Raw genomic sequence first — 9,210 nt, 5'->3', positions numbered from 1 at the left:
ATTGGAAAGCTCTTCAGCCTCAATGAGAACCACCTCAGGAATATCCTCTTCAACAATCTCATTCCACTTTCTTCCCAAGCACTAATATCTTTTTACTTAACTGTTTCATCGACAGCAGAATCTTTGTTAGAGCCTTTGAATGTGTCCACATGTCTTCTAAGCTTTCTTCCAAATGCTGTTCATGCATGCATTGCTGTGTGACTTATTCCCATGTTAAAACCTCTCCAAAACTCTTGGAGCTTTCAGCCACATTTCTAGTCACTTCAGTAGTATGGGCAATGTTTGAGGTACAGTATGCTTTGAACATAGCTACTGCAACTTAGTCCATTGGTTGAATAGTGCAGTTGTGTTTGGCAGCAAATACACAACCTTTACATCAGGATACATGTCACAGAAGATGCTGTGGATGCCCTGGAAAACTGTCTAAGATCAGAAGGCTCTTGAATAGGATCTTGTTTTGCCTGCAGTATTCTCTTGCCTGTGGAATAAAACAGTTAAAAAACCAGTCTTCAGACAATGCCAATGTCATCCAGCCTTTCTTGTTATGGCAATAATAAATGGGAAGCTTATGCTTGCTCATATTCTTGAATGCTCTGGGGTTCTCCAAGAGGTAGGTTAGGAAAGGCTTTAATTTGAACCCTGCAACATTTCCACCCCAAAGCATCATTACACAGTCTTCGATTGCCTTTGGTTTTGGCATTGTCTTGGACTCTTGATGAATTTGTTTATGCTCCAGCATCCACTTCCAGGACAAGCTCGTTTCATTGACATTAAGTATTTGTTCTGGTATAAAATAGATAACTAATGAGAACCTGCTATATAGCACAGGGAACCCTACTTCACTTCGCTGTACAGTAGAAACTAACACAACATTGTAAAACAACTATACCCCAATTAAAAAAAAATATTTGTTCTGACAAATATTTTCATCCACAGTTATCCTAAGCAACACTTCCTGAAAAGCTTTAGCACCTTCAGTATTGGCCCTTTCTGCCTCATCACTGACTTTCACATTATGAAAATTATGAAGCTTTTTGAAGTGTTGGAAGAACCCATGACTTTCTGTAAACATTTTTTTCTTATATCTTTATTGGAGTATAATTGCTTTACAATGCTGTGCTAGTTTCTGTTATATAACAAAGTGAATCAGCTATAGATATACATATATCTCCATATCTCCTCCCTCTTACATCTCTCTCCCACCCCTATCCCAGCCCTCTAGGGGGTCACAAAGCACCGAGCTGATCTCCCTGTGCTATGCAGCTGCTTCCCACTAGCTATCTATTTTACATTTGGTAGTCCCTTCCCCCTCCTTGTGTCCTCAAGTCCATTCTCTACGTCTGCGTCTTTATTCCTGTCCTGTCCCTAGGTTCGTGAGAACCTTTTTTTTTTTTTTTTAAGATTCCATATGTATGTGTTAGCATACAGTATTTGTTTTTCTCTTTCTGACTTACTTCACTCTGTATGACAGACTCCAGGTCCATCCACCTCACTACAAATAACTCAGTTTCGTTTATTTTTATGGCTGAGTAATATTCCATTGTATATATGTGCCACATCTTCTTTATGCAAATGTTTATAGCATCTTCTTTGTCCGTTGACAGATGAATGGATAAAGAAGATGCTATAAACATTTGCGTACATGTAGGTAGGATCATAGGCACTATCTTTTAGCAAATGGAAAAGACTGCTTGCCTTAGCCTGGATCATCAGCAGGCTACCTGGTATGCACTTCTGTTTCCTGGCCCTCCATCCATATGAGAAATAATTTCTCCATACCATGAATCAGCCCGCTCTTTTCTTCGTGATGATGGTGAACTTAACCAAAGCTGTCGATTTCACTGCATCACTTAGCGCTTCTTATTTTTTAAGGTGGTCAAGATTGTTGATTGTGAAAGTTTTAACTCATGGGCATTTGCCATTACTGGCTTTCCTCCTTCATGGTGGATTTCAACTCAAGAGTAATTGAAAAAAAAAAAAAAAAGAGTATTCTCCTCCTCCTCCTCAACAGGAGCAAGAGACACAGATGGGAATTCAAAAACACAAAACACAACAACCAAACAAAGCTGGTAACACCGTACACTGACTGTAGAGTATGAATTGTTTACCTTTGTGATCTCCTGGCTGGCTGAGAGCTGCAACTTCTGATTGCATATCACTTTTGCACCACCTGAAAGTCAAAAAAAAAATAGTCCCACTTATTCATTTTTGCTTTTGTTGCTTTTGCTTTTGGTGTCACAGGCAAAAAATCATTGCCAAGATGTATGTCAATGGGCTTACTGCCTATGCTTTCTTCCTGGGATGGTTATCTCCAGTGATGCTGGTGTCCTCCACGTCCAGAGGAGGTCACTGTGCCAAGAAGACTGAGAAGGGCAATCCAGAAGTCGGGGCTTCACCAAGCCTCAAGACCCACAGTAGGGTCACTGGGGTAGCTGAGGGGGCATGACTGGGTGTGATCTCCTGACAGCGGGGACTCCAGGCTACTGTCCCCTAAGGTAGCTGCGACCTAGTGATAATATATGGGAAAAGTCACTTTTACCACTGGGAATGAGCTGGTTTATTCAGTAAATTGTATTGGCTACATTTAATAACTGTAGTAGTGAAGTAATATTAATACTTCACATTAAGATATGTTCAACACACAGTGAACAAATGTAAAAGTGGTCTGGTGGTGGGGCTTCCCTGGTGGCGCAGTGGTTGAGAGTCCGCCTGCCGATGCAGGGGACGCGGGCTCGTGCCCCGGTCCGGGAAGATCCCACATGCCGCGGAGCGGCTGGGCCCGTGAGCCATGGCCACTGAGCCTGCGTGTCCGGAGCCTGTGCTCCACAACGGGAGAGGCCACAACAGTGAGAGGCCCGCGTACCGCAAAAAAAAAAAAAAAAAAAAAGTGGCCTGGTGAAAATTTTGTGTATATTTTGTAATACCGATTTAGGGATTGATTTCCCAAGCATAACCAGAGAGAGAAATGCCTTTAAAAATTGTGATTTGATATAGCATATTAACACATATATGTGGAATCTGAAATAATTGGTATAGACGATCTTATTTACAAAGCAGAAATAGAGACAGATGTAGAGAACAAATGTATGGATACCAATGGGGAAACGGGGTGGGGGTGGGTTGAACTGGGAGATTGAAATCGACATATATACACTATTGATATTATGTATAAAATAGATACCTAATGAGAACCTACTGTATAGCACAGGGAACTCTACTCAATGCTCTGTGGTGACCTAAATGAGAAGGAAATCCAAAAAAGAGGGGATATATGTATATGTATAGATGATTTACTTTGCTGTACAGTATAAGCTAACACAATAATGTAAAGCAACTATACTCCAATAAAAAATAAATAAAATAAAAATTGTGATTTGACTTAACATAAATGTTAGACAAAATTTGATACTTATTTTTAACAATTAAAATGAACACACAGATAATTTTAATTTTTTTCATGCAATGAGATAATGGTGAATAGTCTAAGAATAGGGAATGAGGATAAGTTCACTATTTAAAACACTAGAAATACAAATTATCAAGGTATATATCAGTGTCAAAACTAACCATTTAGGTTCATCCTGCTCTCCATAATGAGTAACTTGTAAAATGTTAATGACTTCTTTTTCCTCAACTCACTTCATGCTCCTGAATCAATAGATGAATTTTCATGTTCTATTTTTTTGAGCATTTTATAAATTTATTTATTTATTCTTGGCTGCATTTGGTCTTCGTTGCTGCGCGGGCTTTCTCTAGTTGCGGTGAGCGGGGGCTACTCTTCATTGCAATGCGTGGGCTTCTCACTGTGGTGGCTTCTCTTGTTGTGGAGCACGGGCTCTAGGCACGTGGGCTTCAGTAATTGTGGCAGGCAGGCTCCGTAGTTGTGGCTTGCAGGCTCTAGAGCGCAGGCTCAGTAGTTGTGGTGCACGGGCTTAGTTGCTCTGCGGCATGTGGGATCTTCCCGGACCAGGGCTCGAACCCATGTCCCCTGCATTGGCGGGCGGATTCTTAACCACTGTGCCACCAGGGAAGTCCCTCATTGTTTTTCATAATTACTTTCTGTAGCTTCTTTCTCCTCAGCTGAGACATTGCCTACATTCTCTATACTTTTTAATAAGTCACGCAGTCTCCTCATTAGCATCTTTAGTGAATTCCATATGTGTGATGACAGTAAAATGATAAATTATCAATGAAGCTTCCCTTCAGTTCTTCCCATTAATGAAGAAACTCCTGCACCTAGCAACAGTCCAGGAGGTATCCATTATACTTTAGTCAGGTTAAACAAAAAAGAAAACAAAATCTGAACTCTTCCTTTCAGTTTTCAAATGTAATGAGCATGGAGGCACAACGATAAGTTGGAAATACCTGACGTATGGTTAGGCAGAGTGAGGACTTTGTGCTCTCTCACAAGAAGATGAGGTTGTTCAGTCATATTGAGGAAAGAGCATATCTCAAATGGAAGTAAGAGGGTTAGGTTGTGAGGTCTTGAGAAGTGGTTCCAAGCCCTGACCAAATCAGTGGCCTCAAGTACTATGAGTAGAGTAAGTTGTTGGAATTGAGAGGCAGCCTCCTACCCTTCCACATTCACAAATCCTGACATGGGGCATACTTAGGGAATAAAAACAAAAGGAGAACCTGGGCAAATTAATACCTCAATCATCACCACACACACCAGAGGCTAATTTTAAAATTTGACAGTATTAACTGTTAAAAGAAAGTGATGTTTTGTGAATTATGATATATTTTGGGACTGTGAATAATTTATGTACTTTGGGGGAAATAGAGCAACATCTAGTGAAGCTGAAGATAGTAACCAGGATACATACACGAGAATGTTCACAGCACTGTTTTTTTGGTAAGTTCCAAAAATGGGAACCACATTCATTATTAATCTTTTTTTATTTTGCCTAATTTTATTTCTTAAAAGCAGTTTAAGTTTTAGAACAAATTTGAGTGGGAGGTACAGAGATTTCCCATAGAGTCACTGCCCCCACACATGCATGGCTTCACACATTATCAACATCATTCACCAGAGCAGTACATTTTTTACCAAGGATGAACACATCATAATCACCTAAAGTCCATAAGCTTATCTTAGGGATCACTCTTGGTGTTGCACATTCTATGGATTTGAATAAATGCATAACGATATACATACATTATACATACATATATTATAATACCAAAGTTTAACGTGTGTGTGTGTGTGTGTGTGTGTGTACATACACACACAAATACAATATACAGAGGATAGCCACTGCCTTCTAAATCCTTTGTGTTGGGACTTCCTTGGTGGTGCAGTGGTTAAGAATCCGCCTGCCAATGCAGCGGACACGGGTTCAATCCCTGGTCCAGGAAGATCCCACATGTTGCGGAGCAAATAAGCTGGTGTGCCATAACTACTGAGCCTGTCCTCTAGTGTCTGTGAGCCACAACTACTGAGCCTGCGAGCCACAACTACTGAAGCCCACATGCCTAGAGCCCATGCACTGCAACAAGAGAAGCCACCACAACAAGAAGCCCACGCACCACAACGAAGAGTAGCCCCTGCTTGCCGCAACTAGAGAAAGCCCGTGCATAGCAACGAAGACCCAAAGCAGACAAAAATAAATAAATTTATTTTTTAAAAAAATCCTTTGTGCTTTCCCTATTCATCTGTCTCCTTCTTTGGCAACCACTAATCTTTTTATTGTGTCCTTTTCCAGAATATCTCATAGTTGAAATCATAGCAGTATATGGCTTTTAAAACTTGGATTCTTTGACTTAACAATATGCCTTTAAGGTTCCTCCATGTCTTTTTATGGTGTGATAGATAATTTCTACTTAGTGCTGAATAATATTCCATTATCTGGATGTTTCACGATGTATTTATCCATTCACCTACTGAAGGACATCTTGGTTGCATCCAAGTTTGAGCAATTATGATTAAAGCTGGTATAATCATTTGTGTGCAGGTTTTTGTGTTGACATAGTTTTCAACTATTTTGGGTAAGTACCAAGGAGTGCAATTGCTGGACTGTATGCAAAGAGTATGTTTAGTTTTGTAAGAAACTTCAAAATGTCTTCCAAAGTAGTTGTAGCATTTTCCATTCCCATTAGCAGTGGATGACAGTTCCTGGTAATCCACCTCCTCACCAGTTTTTGGTGTTGTCAGTATTTTGGAATTTGACCATTCTAGTAAGTGTGTGGTGGTATTTCCATGTTTTAATTTGTACTTCCCTAATGACATATGATGGTGAATACCTTACCATATGCTTATTTGGCATCTGTATATCTTTGGTAATGTTTCCAGGTGTTTTGCCCATTTTTTAATCCATTTGTTTTCTTTTTCTTTTTTTATAACTGATAGAATTAACATGTAACACTATATTCGTTCCAAGTGTACAGCATAATGATTCTTGCGTACATTGTGAAACAATCAACACCATAAGTCTAGTTAACATGGGTCATCGTTCATAGTTACAATTTTTTTTCTTGTGATGAGAACTTTTAAGATCTCTCTTAGGAGCAGACAGCCAGGACTCCAAGATGGCATCAGTTGTACCACTGAAGAAGCTCCAGGATGTCAAATTAAGGGAGCTGCCAAGCTGGATACTAATGCAGGATTTCATCCCTAAAGGCATTGCTGGAGCATTCAAAGAGGCCAGAGCCTTATGGGCATGTGTAAATAAAAGCAAATCTCTGGGTCTTTCATGTCTCTTTTTGCCCTGAATTAATCTGGCCAGTAAAAGCCTTCTCAGACCAGTAAGTTATGTAGAGAAGGACAGGGTGAGATTGTTAGCTCTTGAATTTCCATGTTTGATGGGTCCTATCAAAGGCTGGCTCTGAGGTATTTCAGACAAGGAAATGTTTTCTGTTGCTTGGAATCGGTACCACTGCCTCCATCCCTCTTAAAGAAATGTCATGAGACTTGGGGAAAATGAGTTTGAAACATAAGGAGACATCATTCTATCTCCCTGCCAGACAAAACTGAGATGAATATTTGAAATGGTCTGTCCTTCAGCTCTGTGCATTTTAAAGTGCAGGACTAGTCAGATCAGTCCTGTGGAACCCACGTCATCATCCTTTAGGGGCCTGCGTGGTCGCCAGCCTCCTCAGGGGCCCCCCTCCTTCTGTGTTTTTCTTTCTAATTTTGGCCACCCTGTGGCTCTCTCTTGCATACTGTTTCCTCCTTCCCTGAGGCCTTTCCTCAGCTTTGCCCTCTCATATTAGAATGTGTAGAGTGTGCCCTCAGAGAAGTGACTTCTTTCTTGTTTGCAGGTTATTACTGGTATTACAACAAGTATTTCAACATGAAGAAAGGGAGCGTTGCTGGGCTTTCTATGGTGCCGGCAGCTTATGTGCTTTTCAACTACTGCCATTCTTACAAGGAACTTAGTGAGTCTCTTGGGTTGCTTTGTCTTTGGTGGGGTTTCCCTTGACAGGGTGGTATTGGTTCCCCTGTCAAATTTACAAGTCCTTCATTCTCCTGACAACTGAAGAATTGGAAGGACTTATCAGAATACAGCATATTTTAAGTGAGAAAACTGTGGCAAAGACAAAGATAGGAAAAATAAGATGAAGCTGGGATAAAGGTAATACTTAGGAAGCATTCTATAAGATACTGTAGGCTCTATCAAAGGTTGGTGGAAAACTTGGCTTTATCTTCCTAGCAGCCAGTGTGAAGAGGGAAATAGGTCAGTGCTACAGTCCGGTGTCTGTGTAGTGCTCTGGAAAAGCCTGGCTATTCCTGGTTCTGAGACCTGAGGGGAGTTTGTCTGGTGGGAGATGCTGGGAACAGTTTCAGTGGTGGCCACTGGCTGGGTTTCATGGGCCCTTTCTCACAGCATTCAGCCCCTTGCTAGTCTGTTGCATCCAGAGCAATGAAAGATGGGCTCTTGGGTGCTGTTTTTCTGAGTTGGGTGTTCCTTCAGGGAAGGAAGAAGCTGGCCAGGTGGCAGGTCAGCTCCTAATTCCTCAAGCGGGTTCTGGATCATCTCCTGAAAGGAATTTTCAGGATGGCTTCATGTGATCTTAGCCTGTTGCCTTCCGCGGCATCCTGTGCTTTCACCATACCTTTGAAGAAACTTGCCGTTTTACCTTTCTAACTTCAGAACATGATCGGCCAAGCGAGTGCCACTGAAGAGGGTGCACTCTGCATTCCTGACCATGACCTTTGCCGGGCACCCCTGAATCCTTTCATAACCTAATGGATAACTAACACCCAATAAAAGATGACTTGTTAAAAAAAAAAAAGATCTCTCTTAGCAACTTTCAAGTATGTAATACAGTATTATTAACTATAATCACCATTCTGTATATTACATCCCCATGACTTATTTTATAATTGGAAGTCTGTAGCTTTTGACCACCTTCACCCATTTCCCCTGCTGCCCCTGGCAACCATCAATCTGTTCTCTGTATCTATGGCTTTGGTTTCATTTTTTTGTTTCTGATTTTTTTTTTTTTTAGATTTCACTTATAAATGAGGTCATACAGTATTGGTATTTGTCTTTGTCTGACTTCACTTAGTACAATGCCCTCAAGATCCATCCATGTTGTCACAAATTGCAGGATTTCCTTCTTTTTATGATTGAATAATAATTGTATATATGCCACATTTTTAAAAAATCCATTCATCTCTTGATGAACTCTTGTTGTTTCCATGTCTTGGCTATTGTAAATAATGCTGCATTGAACATTGGAGTGCAGATATATTTCCAAGATAGTGATTTTGTTTCCTTTGGTTAAATACCAAGAAGTGGAACTGTTGGGTTATATGGTAGTTCTAATTTTTTTGAGGAATCTCCATACTGTTTTCCATAATAGCTGCACTAATTTACATTCCCTCCAGCAGTACATAAGGGTTCCCTTTTCTCCACATTCTTGCCCACACTTATTTCTTGTCTTTTTGGTAATAGACATTCTTACAGGTGTGAGGTGATATTTTTATTGTAGTTTTGATTTGCATTTCCCTGATGATTAGTGATGTTGAGCACCTTTTCCTGTACCTGTTGGCCATTTGTATGTCTTCTTTGGAAAAATGTCTATTCAGAGCATCTCCCCATTTTTTAATTGGGTTGTTTGTTTGCCTTTCTATTAAGTTGTATAAGGTTTTTTTTCTTAATATATTGTGGATTGTAAATCAACTATACTCCATTATAAAATAAAAATTAAAAAAATATATTGTAGAAATTGTTTTATCATGATACTTAGTGCCAAAAGCAGGAG

This window comes from Delphinapterus leucas, chromosome 20 (assembly GCF_059928025.1).
Source record: "Delphinapterus leucas isolate spDelLeu-1000000601 "Yukka" chromosome 20, BTC_Dleu_Yukka2, whole genome shotgun sequence".
Taxonomy (NCBI): Eukaryota; Metazoa; Chordata; class Mammalia; order Artiodactyla; family Monodontidae; genus Delphinapterus; species Delphinapterus leucas.
Note: the sequence above shows the minus strand (reverse complement) of the source record.